This window comes from Neocloeon triangulifer, unplaced genomic scaffold (assembly GCF_031216515.1).
Source record: "Neocloeon triangulifer isolate White Clay Creek 2 clone unplaced genomic scaffold, ASM3121651v1 ptg000012l, whole genome shotgun sequence".
In the NCBI taxonomy this organism is placed as follows: Eukaryota; Metazoa; Arthropoda; class Insecta; order Ephemeroptera; family Baetidae; genus Neocloeon; species Neocloeon triangulifer.
The window spans coordinates 17,251,159-17,263,291 of record NW_026775554.1 but is presented as its reverse complement, the minus strand read 5'-3'; the positions used below and the strand labels follow the sequence as shown (position 1 = coordinate 17,263,291).

Here is a 12,133-nt window from a genome sequence, read left to right as displayed (position 1 = left end):
TGCACATCTGGGTCCGTTTGTTGATATCTCGAAACGGATTCCTTCACTTTTTCTCAGCGTTTACGACGTCGCGTGTGAATTATGCTCTCCGGCGCAACAGTCCATTATATATTCAGCTGTCTGCTCGCAACAAAGAGGCCGCAAAACGTACGGTCAACTCACTCAGATAATTTGAAAAGAAACTAGAATTGCAGCGTTTGACGAAAAAATTTAACCAGAGTTGTGCAATTCTTTCTCTCTTTTTAATAGTATAAACTGACTAGTCGTTTGTTGACTTGAAAATATTTAAATAGAGCTAACACAATTTTAAATTAATAATTTTTATGCAGGACACAGAATGTGTATAAAGTAGAATGTTCTAATTTTGAACAAATTTATTGGAGCAATGTGTTCATTTTTTTGCGATAGTATCTTCCAATCTGTTTTGATTTTTTTTTTCTCAAAAAAACCAAGATGATATATTTAGAATTTATCTTTCCCTTTATTGGAAACGATCGAAAAAAATCTAATTGATTTAAAGGAACAATGGTATTTAACAAAAATTATTATAACATTTTTAGCAAATAGTTTAATTACATAATAACATAATAAATAAAAATTAAGTAACAAAATCTGTCTAAAATTAGCTCAGGCAAAAATTATATGGATAGCATTGTTATTTTTAAACAGATTTTTTTTTTAATATTTGAAACTTCCAGAGGGTCTAGAATTTGTTTTTGAATTTAAGTTAATTTTGAGATTTTTTGTTGTTGTTATTTTTAATATTATTTTTAAGTTTGATCTTGAATTGAAATAAAGGACTCTGTTTTCATTTAAAGCATTGGATGCTTTCCTACTTAATATTCAAATTTGCTAATACGTATGCTCGGTCGATTGATCAATGAAATCCAATGAATATTCCCATGCAAATGCCACGATGCGCATCGGACAACAACCCCTGTCTGTGCCGCATCGTCTGATTTCCACATTGAATCTCTGCCAACGTGCCTCCATTTCCCAAATTCATTTTTTAATACTTTTTGCGCATCGGTGTGTTACATAAGCAGTCATTTGTCTGCCGGCCGACTGACGCAAGCACGCATCTTTCCGGCGTGCAGCCCCCGCACCACTCTCTCTCCCTCCCTCTAGTTCACGGGCAAAAAACTCCGAAGGAAATGAGCCCGAGAGAGAGAATCTGCCGGCGCTTTTTGCCGCTTGTCAACGCGGGCAAAAGCTGTGCTGCGAGAGCATGTGTTTATTGGCGTTATGGGACGAAGGAACCCTCTGTCCGATGCCGCTAATATGGCTGAAGGAGGAGTAAAAAGGGGTGGCTCTCTCAGTCGGTCCGTCCACCGTGTTGTGAGGATGAGATAGCAGCTGGAATATACGCAATGCGGCTCCGAGCCAGAGAGACCAGCCAGCCAGCGCACCAGACTTGTTGTTGTTTCCGCTGCTGATGTTGCTCTATGGATGGGCACTTGAAAACGTTCGGACCTCGTTTTGCATGCAGAAAGAAGAAGTAAGGAAGCACCAGGAGATGTATATAAAATATCTCTTGCTTCAACAGGGGTTGGAATTTTTTTATTCGCAGCAACACGGTCGCAACCATCCTCGGGGTAATGAGCAACCTTGTTAGAGTGAGCGATGGAAACGGTTAATTAATTCGCAAACCTTATTGCCAGAAAAAAAATTAAGGTAGCAAATTTTTTTACAGTTTTTAAAGTTTTAAAGTAGTGAATTCTATTAATTATGAAGGAGCAAAATAAAAGATTAAAATAAATAAAAATTTATTGGAATAATGGATATTGAATCAAAATTTTCGAAACTGCTTTTTAGCTTTGGTTTTGTTTTATGGGGTGAAGCTCTCTGTAACAGATCTAAACAGATTCTCTTGAAAAACTTCAAAAAAACAAAAAAAAAAAAACAATGACGTTTATTTCTTTTCGAACTTTCTTGATTTGGTTAATATTTTTTTAATAGATGCAATGAATATGAGAAAATTTATTTTTTCCGAGTACAATTTTTCGTAAAAATGTTTTAGGTCAGCATTTAATTTCTTTAAATGTTTCTTTGATTTGTATCTCATTTGTTTTTTTGCCTGACTTAAAACAAACATTCATTCAGTTTTGTCCATCAATTCCTTTTTTTAATAAATTATTTTCAAAAATTTAAATTAAATAATGTATTTGTAACAATGTGGAAAAGTCTACGACAATGAATGCAAATAATAATTTATTCTTCGTCTGTAGTTAAAAAGTCTCATTGCAAAACTTAAAGAGAACATTTTCCTTTTATTTATAACCAACTTTTCCACTTTTTCAAACTCAATTTACTGTGTCATACTGTGTATGGCTGTAAAGGAGAGCGCGTTCGTTCTGCACTAACTCGACCCTTAACGAGTGCACAAACGTCACAAATGTTTAAATCCACCGCACTCTAGCTTGTTAAACGAACAAGAGGCTGCTGGGTGAAGCACTCGAATTTTCCACCCGCGCCCACGTGCGGCCTCTACCCACTCATCCACCTACCTCTGGCTTTGCTCACTCAAATCATCAACCGGGAAAAAAAGTGAGGCCAATAATATCGGACTGCTGTTTATGCCCCCTTGTGAATGCCGATGAATAAGACATGGAAAGAGAGCAGAGAACATGCTCCTTCCATTTGCAGTGAGCAAAGGTGAGCTCGCTGACGTAAATGGCACTCGCAATTCCACCCCAACGACTCTTAACCCGTTCACTGGCTCGATCCGACCAACTTTCGACGCGCAATCTGATTAAAACTTTATATCGCTCCAACTTAATGAAAACAGCAGCAAATGCGTATGGGAAGAAAAGTCCTGCTTTGTGTGGGTGTTGGAAGGAAATTTCACTTAAAATTTGAACAATGGATCCGCCAAGCTTAGAATTTGTCAATGGATTTGATTTTAAAAATGTTTGAAAAAATATTTTTTAACAATTATTTTATGAATAGAAATCTATAAATTGAGAAAATTTTATAATATTTTGATGTCACAATTTGATCAAACTTCAGATATTTGAGATGTGTGAAAGTATTGGAATTTTTTTCCTGCTTGTATATCTCGGCAAAATCTCACCCTAAGGCAGAGCAGAAAACTCGCCCAATCCAATTCTGAGCTCCCCAGAGGCTTCACAAATTCGCCGTTCCAAGCAGATATTTGCACGTATGTTTTCTCTGAAAGCGTGCGGATTTGTCGGTGCCCTAAAAGAAAACAAGACCCCGTTCAAGGTGCAAAGATTCCCAAACATCTGAATGGCCCGGTCATTTTCCTCTCCTCACTTCTGCGTGTTTGTTTTCACGCCACCTTATTGATTTATTTTCCAAACGCGCGCTCGCCTTCCGATTTATTCAGGTGCGAATGATCAAAGCTTCCCTTGTTTTCTCCCACCCACCACACCGCCCACTCGCCCGCGAGCAAGCGAAATGTATTCGTTTTATTTGCATTCGTCCGCTCGCAACCCTTGAGTTTGGAATAATCATCGCGTTTTTGCCGCGTCGGCGAATTTGTCGCTGGCAGCCCTGGAAAAAACGACAATCAGAATAAAATAAAGCAAAAATAATTTGAATATTCAACCGTTATTTTGGTTTGAAAAACCCTGTAAATTTTATCTCGTTTAATTTCTACATTTAAAATATTAGCAAATTTAGTATGCAAACAAATAAAAATAAATTGCATCAAGTTTTTGAATAAAAAACAATTTTTTTAGGTCAGTTCAAAAATAAAATTCCAAACTTAAAAAAATATTTCAGTGAAAAGGATATTAACATAGAACCGATTTTAATAATTTATTTATTTATTCAAAATTCAATAAAGTTAGGAAATGGCGGATTATTAGTAAAACTTTAACGTCGTCGTTATATATTTCCACTTGGCCCTCGAGCAGCTTCTGTTGGTTTTTGCGTAGTGGCCGAATAATCCATTTGCGATGGGGCACCTCATGCAAACACTTGTCGGTAAACAAAGCCAGTCCGTGGTCGTCCCCGCACGCGCGTGTGTTTGGGAAACAACCGCCGGGAAGAAAAGGCGAACCTGTGTTGACGTCACCAATTCTCTCTTTTCCTCTGACCGGCGTACGAAAACACAGCGATTGATCTTGTCTGCCGCAGCCTCCCTCTTTGTCGAACGCAAACAAAGTAGTCTGTAATAAGCGTCGAATTGCCGCCGTTCAAAGGCAAACGAAGCCGATTTTTTCCCATTCACGTGCCCTGCAATTGCCACAGTCAAGCCAAATTGATGTGGTTTGTCGTCGAGAATCGCTCGATGCCTTACACTGTAATTTACTCTAAACGGTTTTGTCTATTTTTATTATTCAGTTGAAAATACAATTAATTTAAGTAATAAACTTTTTTATTATTTAATTAATTTAAAATTTGCAAAACTTTGAAAACAATAATAAACTGAAATAATTTAAAATCAGTTTTCTCCTTCAATTCCAAATGTAACGCATTTTTAACAGAGGAGACTAGCTTAATTTAATATTTCGTAAGTAAAATTATAATTTCGAATCGATTGTATGATTTTTTTAACTAAATTGATGATGACAATCATGGCTAATGAAGCAGTTTCATATACAAAATCAATTCAGTACTTTATGTGGATCTGCAACTAGCATTTATTTGAATATTAAATAAACCCTTTCATACCCAAGGCGAATGAAATCATACAGAACGCGCCAAAGTGGAGAACGAAACTCTCTCGATTCTGATACTATTTGACTTGTATGAAGAAAATTCCGCTTTGTGAATAAATTCTCTCTCATAAACGGCGAAGCCTCTTATTCAGGCCGAGCCTGAATTAATCCAATTATATTCCAAGAGTGCGCCCGTCGGTCCCGCATGCAAAATGAGTGATGACTCTGCTCAGCCGTGAGATTCCCCGTTTTAACTCAATTTCCAGCGAGGGAAAAGGTCAAGCAGTCTGCCCGGCTAATTGAATTGGGGCCTGCAAAACGGGTTAGTTAGGACTCGCCATTGTTCACAAAATGCAGCCATTTTGCATCTCACCAGAGAGACAAACACAACTTTGACTGCGCGCCAAATTAATTGCACTTCGAGAGAGATGTGGTTGATTTCTCCCTTCAAAAGTTTTGCCGGAAGAGTTTGACGTTTATCGAACGAGTTGTGTATCCACAGAGGGCAAATAGGATTTTGCTCATTACGCTGACGTTTCGCCGAGTGTCACATAAATCACTCAACAAGTAATCCGCCGTGAAGGATTTCGCCAGTGCGAAAAGTTTGTCCGAACGAGAATTAGGATCAGATAGGACGGTCTGGGGAATAAAGGAGAAATATTGCACGACATACAAAAGTGACCTAAAACGGAGGAGCATCGGCATCCAGGGTCTTTTCAAAGGAGATAAATGACCGTCTATCGCGCTTGATTTTCGCCCGCCTCGTATACCAATTTGGCCTCGGGGAACACAAACCCTCACATCGTATTTATCATCCCAAACAAACTTTGGTTGTAAATTGTGGAAGTTTATGATTATTGACATAGATTGTAAGATTTTAATTTTGTATTATCTATAATTCTAATTTAACGAAGGCAAAAACCCTAGGATAAATTATTTATTAATATTTAAGAATCACTGACATCATGTAAGCTGACAGTTTTATTTCAATCATAGATTTTAAATTGCAGTGGCGTATTTTCAAAAATGCTTTGTGTTCTGTAAAAAAAAAATATAAGTATTGCAGCTAAAATTAGAACAAATAAAATAAAAATAAATTTTATTTTAATAATTTTATCTATATTTGCAGAACGTTGTTAAATTTATATTTAAAAATTTATAGTATTTCTATAAGCAATAAAAATTTATAGAATTTTTAAACATTCCAAGCATTATATGCGCTAGGAGAAAGAAACATTTATGTTAAATTGTCACACCAAGAAAACACTTAAATACATCATGTAAAAAAATAAGATGGCAAATGATTTTTACTTGTAAATATCTTTTCAATGAAGTCTGCCATCAAAAAGTATAATAAAAGTTTTTATTCTAAATTGAAGCTAAAATTACATATTTTGAATTAGTCGTCGTACACTGTCAGGCGCAGCAAGTTGCTCCCCGTTTTTGAAGCGCATTTGTGCTGGGGGGACGCAAACGGAGCAACGCTGCGTGGGCCACACCCTTGGCCATAACGCCGCATTCTCTCTGTTTGTGTTGAAACGCAGCAGCCGGCGTGTTTGGACTCGGTTTAATTTCCAAAATGACACGATCATCAAACTGCGATTCGATCTGCGCCCGAGGTCTGTTTACCATGGATGCGCTGCAATTATTAGCTGTTGGAATTACTTGTGTGTCGATGAAATGCGTCCAGGCGAAAAATTGGATTACCGCATGCGATGGGGAATAATTCTGAACTCCAAACACAGACTGTTGATATTAAGAATAATTGAAAATTTTAATGTTGTGACAGAAAAAAATATCTGCGAAATAATGAAATCCGCTAGGGAGACAGTTAGTTTATTATGTGAACTCAAAATAATTAATTGAATTAAAAGAAAAAAATGCATATCAGACTAAATTTAATGAGAATTCTCATTTAGACAGAAATGCAGATTTAAAACTATTTTTTTCTTTTAATTTAACATAATTTTTCTTGATCAAAAATAAGACAACTGTGAAAAATCAGGAAATTTGATTAGCTTTCAAAATATTATTTTAATATATTTTGTTGAAATTGATCAATTTTTGGCACCAAAATTTATTTTATTTGAATATTATTGCATTTTTTTGGTCTGTTTACTGATAAGCAGAAAATGTTCAAATAAAATTATGGGATGATTAATTCTGTTTACTTAAATTTCTAATAATTTTTTGGTTTATCCAACTGTTAAAGTAAAAAAGCTCACTGAATAATTTCATTTTTTATATTTACATATTAATTAATATTAGTGTTAAAAGTTTGTGTCACTAACCCTACTTTGCTCTTTATGTTTCAGCGTGCAACAGTACCCCAAGGTTCGCTGTGACCGTAGTTAGGAAGGTAAGCGTGAATAATGCGACTTGCAGGGGATAATTCAAACAAACGAGCCGCCAAAATCCGTCGGTGCTGTTAATTAATCAAACTCACAACAGTCGTTGTCGGTCGAGTGGCCGGGACGGGGAGGAATGCAGGTGCCGCAACAAAAGAGCAATTAAACGGTCGCGCAACTTCTGCATAAATCCACGCGGTAACATGTGGTCTGGCAATGTGACCTCGCCGGATAATTTGCACGGTGCTTCTCTCTCTCATAATAAAGGGCGGTGCGCGTCGGTCGGTTATTATCAGAGCGCGCCGCGTGGTAGCAAAAGCAGGCGGGCTGTGCTGTGCTGCCTGCCGTCGTGACGCACACAACTCGGTGCCAATCGATATGACCGGCCGAATAGTACAATAATGCAGGCAAATTTGCGCTCCTCAACTCGCCGAGGACATCATCTTGACGCTCCTCAACTATACTGCCAGTTTCGAAAGTCACGAAAGCGGTGCCCATAAAGTCTCTTATCTTCACTGCTGCAGAGAGTTGCTTTTATTAGCCCTCAGCTCTTTTTTTTTAAATTTATCATTTAGTTGAGAATAAGAAAAAATAAAAATCTGAACTATTTTATAGAAGTTTTTTAAATTTGATTCATTTAATTGTTTTCTAAATTAAGGAATTTATAATATACAATGAAATTTCAAATATTTTCCAATTCACTTATATAATTTAAACTAATTTGAAATTCAGATTGTCAGTTGCCACTTCGCCTCCCATATTTTGAAGTTTAAATTAATAAAGAAATCTTAAAAATTTGTAACATTGAATTTTAGACAAGTGATGAGTTAAGTTTTCAATCAAAATGTGTAATATTCGCATTGAAATCCTGTGCAGTCTTGAAATTCAATTTTTGCCTGCAGTTTTACTATTTTTATATTATGCTAAAACAACACTTTAAATTATTGTGTCCTATCAAAACAATTAAAATATTAATCGGTGCATTATTGAGAAAAAATAAAAAATAAATCTGATCTCATTAATGTTGTGTGAAAACTACAAGCAAGCTGAACTTTCAGTTTGTCAAAAAAAAAGTAATTTTAATTTCTACTCTTGAAATTCCTTCTTTTTATGGTTCAAGAAGAAATTTTATCCTATAGATCCAAAACTTCAGGAAAAGTCTCAATCTGAAAGTCTCGATTCTTCCAGAACTCATTTCAAAGGGAATATGCCAGAAGGTATGAGCATTTTGTTCCCAAGAACGAGAAGCTTCGGAAAAGTTTGTAATCAAAGCGAGCCGAAGCATCCCCACCCCGTCTTACTTTCTCTCACTCATTCCACCACTCTCATCCTGCGATCGAAGGCCTGCAACCAGTTTGTCAAGCGTGTCGTGCAGGTTGCATAAATAACTCCGGCGGCAGGATGCGGCGATGCGGTGCGGCGGCGGCTCCGCATCTTCTTCCTCTATCTCTCGCTTTCCATCTCTCCCAGGAGTGAGTGCGTGGATGTGAGCGAGAGAGCGATCCCGGTAGTAATCAGCCCCATTGTCAGCTCGACGGGCGAAAGTGTGCGCGGGGGCGTCAGCCTCGTTTTCGCTTGTTTGCCGGCACGAATAAAACGCAGGCCGCGCCAAACAAGGCAAACACAGCAGCACCAGCAGGCCGGCGGTTTATAGCAGGTGGTCCTGGCAATAAATTCAGGAGCTAATGAAATATCGCTGGCCGCGTGTTTGTTTGGTTTTCAGAGACAGAAAAGTACTCTCATGAGAGCAGCTTGCCAACGAAAAGTTTAAAAGTGCTAAACATGTATTATAACTCAATAAATTTAAATATTAAAATTTTTATATTTTAATTTGGTTTCTTTATTTTTAAATATATTTCTCTTTTTATTATGAATTAAAATTTATTTATTTAAAATATATTAAAATTTATCATTCTAGATTGAAATTGTTATAATAAAATCTAAAAAATTTAATTATAACAATTTCATTTTACATCAAATTTATTTTAAATCGACGCGTGCTTCTTTATTTCATGATTAAAAATTAATTTATTTACGTCGTCCGAATCAGAGATTTGTGTTGATTTACAGAACTCAATGATACAAAATGCCTTTAAAATAATAACAATTGAATTTTCGAATACTATTTCCATAATTAATCACTGTTTACCCCTTTTGAAGTTGGTGGTTTTTATTAGAAATATACAAATACTTTCATCAATTTTGAAATTTTCGTTAAAAAATCAGTAAATTTAGTTCAAAAAGGAGGCCACATTACCTGAGTCGTAAAATGAAAACAGTACAAGCTAGGCTATGTCTAAGCTAACAAAGACTAGTTTAAAAGAAATAATAATAAAGTGCTGACGACATGAACAATTGAACATGTCTGCGTAAATTTCTATTCGGAATCAAATTAAAAAGCTGCTATTATTATTTATTCTTCTCGGTCAATACAAAATATTCTAAATTAAGCCCGAAATTACACAAGCAGCAATATTTTTTATCGCATATCCTTTCAAACGTGAGAGGAAAGAAACACCAGAATCGATTGGTAAGTCAAATCTCACTCTCAGCTTTTCTCAAAAGCTTGCGGAAAAAGCTCCCTTTGCTCACGCCACTTTCCATTTCTCCCACTTTTACGAGCTCCCCCGAGCAGAATCATAAAATGCGACGTCGAAAAGCTGCCGCTCATTAGCCGACAGGTAATTCCGCGTGCACACGCACCCGAATCATAAATTTGAAATTTTTCATCACACGAGGGGGGCGTCACCTTCGCTAATACGCCAACAAATAACAGCAATTTACTGCTCCTTTCCAGCATCATTTTTCTCTCGATTATGCGCGAAAAATACCTGCCTGGGGGCGACTAGATTAGAGCAGAAAAGATTTATGAAAATGAAGACGGGCGTGCATTATTAAAAAGCAGAAGATGCAGTGCCCTAATGGTCCCCTCGTTTTTGTGCCGGGCGATAAAATTTATTTCCCGAGTCGGACTCAATCAGCACGCTTTTTATCGGGAGGGCGGCCGCCCTTTAATAAATCCGTTTCTTTTGTAAACACGACTCTGCAGCAGCAGCAAAAGGTGCGAAGAGACGTTTGATAAAAGAGCGAAAACGTAACGTGCACCCCAAGAGCGGGTTCGCCTCGCCAGAAATCGATACAAAGCTTCTTCTTCCGCTCGCTCCTCTCATTGCGTCCCCAAAACGCAAACGGTCCGACGGGGCGTATGCCGCGCGCTGCAGTTAGTTACTTTAATGTAATCCGGCGTGGCCTTAAGGGATGCTATTATTATTTCGCCGCGCCGCCCCTTTTAAAGCCAAACTGTGGAAATGCCGTCTGCGAACTGCGGCGGCACAAACACAACGCCGCCGGCGCCGCACTAAAATTGTACAAATGAGTTTACTAGATTGGCTGGAAAAAAAGCAGCACACGCCCTTCATACGAACGGGAAATTGCGAGTCTGCTCGAGCGTGGGATTGATTTCAAAGCGAAACTGCGAATTTAAATGTCGCTTGTTTTTCTTGTGAAATATAATGAAAATAATGAGGCTTGGAGAACAATTCTAAATTGGCTAAAAAAAGTTTTGGTGAGATTCACACAAATATACATTATCAATGTTCAAAAACAGATTTTTTTTTTTAAATTGTTCCTAACATGCTTGTAATAATTTCATATCAATTTAATTCCCTGCAAAACTCTGCTTCTTGTCTTGTCAAGACAATAAATTTTAATTTTGAAATAAATAACAACCTCTAAATTAAATTAATAAAATTTAAAAATTTAGCACCATTTAAAATATTATATTATTTTACTGAAGATTACTGGACTTAAAAATTCTATTGACAGAAATAAACATTCAATTCAAACTCACTTACAAAATTGTTGAATTTTTTTGCTTTTAATCTTCTTATTTTAATTGAAATAATTTTATTTTTTTTATTTGTTGACTCAATTCGTATAAAAATAGAACTGTTGATGTTGCATCATGTGCCAATTAAGTCGTTTCAAATTGCTTGTTATTTCACATTTCCGTCCGCTTCTTTCGTTACTTGATCATCCACCTTGGCAACACAAGCGGTGATAATTAACGCGTGCATCTCCCTTTTTTTCAAATGACAAAAGCTTCTTTTTCCCGCTCCTCCGAAGAATCGAATTTCTCGCTCGGCCGATTTGATGACGGCCGTCGCTTGCTTATAAAGCGTCGCCGGCTTTTGCAAAAAAAAAAAGAAAAACTCGTCTGGCAGGCAACGCAGTGGAAAAGCGACCGCCATCCTCCCAGCTGTGCATCCCGACGGAAGAAAACAATTTCCAGGAAATTTAATCAGCCCCCCAAGTAGAAGTAGTGCAACTTCAAAGGGAGCAACAAAAGCAGCTGCACGCGGCGTGCGGCTGCATTTTTCACTACAACATCCGCCGCCGTACCATCCATCGCGAGTCGAGTCACGCGAGCCCTACTTTTGTGTTTCGCCTTATTTTTTTTTTTTCTTCTCATTCGGACAAATAGCGGCAACGGGGCACACACAATCGCTCGGGATATTTATTGCCTGGCAAACATGGTGGCGGCGAAGCAAAAGTTGCCATGTTATTAGGCTTGCCAACTTTCCAGTGGCTTTCTGCGGAAAAGTATAAAAGAGGGGCAAAAAATTGAAAGAAAAAACACACTTCAAAACTTGGATCGGTTACAAAAGTGCTGGCTTAGATCTGCATGTTGCCGATTTTCATTCAACTGCGCAGAAATGCCGGTGTTATTCAAGTAAAAAAGTATTCAAAATATTCCTAGAATATAGATTGTGAAACTTTTTTCATAATTTTTTCTTGTTGTTATTTGATACTGAAAGTGCTTAAAACAAACCGTTAGCCATATTTTCTTATATGCATACAATTCTGCATATTTGAAGAAGTAAAATAATTTTTTTCAATTATCTTTTATTTTAAGTTTTAGATTATTGTAATTTCTTTCATAAAAGTTAAACAATGATGCTTTTAAAAAGATTAAAAATATGTTTCGTGAGATCGACATAGTAAAAAAATAATTCATGTGTTCATAATATTGCAGTAAACAATAATACTCTTATGAAAAATTGTAAAGAAAAACTACCATTTTTAATTCGAGAAGTAAATAATTCATTAAAAACTGGAGTTTATCATTCTTTTGCATTAAAGAAATTTAACGCTCCT

The 12,133-nt window shown here is 36.8% G+C and overlaps 1 protein-coding gene across 8 annotated transcripts in view; it reads left to right on the top strand.

Annotated features, from left to right (window-relative positions):
* Positions 1–12,133, top strand: part of LOC132198094 (stress-activated protein kinase JNK) — a 73,398-nt gene that overhangs the window by 31,401 nt on the left and 29,864 nt on the right. For all 8 annotated transcript variants that reach the window (XM_059621867.1, XM_059621866.1, XM_059621865.1 and 5 more), the window contains one exon: positions 6,944–6,987. The gene's annotated coding sequence lies outside the window, so the exon portion shown is untranslated. The remainder of the gene's footprint in view (positions 1–6,943; positions 6,988–12,133) is intronic.